This window comes from Belonocnema kinseyi, chromosome 3, assembly GCF_010883055.1.
Source record: "Belonocnema kinseyi isolate 2016_QV_RU_SX_M_011 chromosome 3, B_treatae_v1, whole genome shotgun sequence".
NCBI lineage: Eukaryota > Metazoa > Arthropoda > Insecta > Hymenoptera > Cynipidae > Belonocnema > Belonocnema kinseyi.
This window is the reverse complement of record NC_046659.1, coordinates 48968055-48968676: the sequence shown is the minus strand read 5'-3', so window position 1 is coordinate 48968676 and position 622 is coordinate 48968055.

Here is a 622-nt window from a genome sequence, read left to right as displayed (position 1 = left end):
CAATACGCCAATTAGCACAAATGGTAAGTTCCGACAGTGACTACAAGTGTGCCTACTGGCCGCTAGATGGCAATACCGGTTTCATATGTATACACCTGGTAAGAGCGTTGGAATCAAGACTCAACCTCAAAACTGGATTTACAATCATTTACAAACATTTACAATCAACATTTTTTTTTTATCAATAATATTTGGAAACATTCTGACAAAAAAGCACATACAAGCTATATTCCATTTTTCTCACAGAAATATGGAATTGGTTAATACTCCCAATGTAGCTCATAGTGCTTTTATGTCAAGAATGATTTAATTATAAAAATTAGTATCAAATATGCAATCTAGGTCGCATCTAGATCTACTAGATTTTACTATATTCACTAGAACGCGACAGTACCGCTGGTGTAGATAGCGGCCAGACGATTGGAGCGTTACATATGCGCACTGCCACAGCACAGTTTCTCGAGGTATTGCCATTATAGACTCGTGGCGCCTAGGCTGCAACAGTATAGCGCCATGAATTTTTTCCACACGGGTCTTAGAGCTCATATAAGAAAGACGATTTTAAAAAATCAGAAGAGGTAATGAAACATATATGGGGAATAGGAAAAAGAAGGTTAAAAAA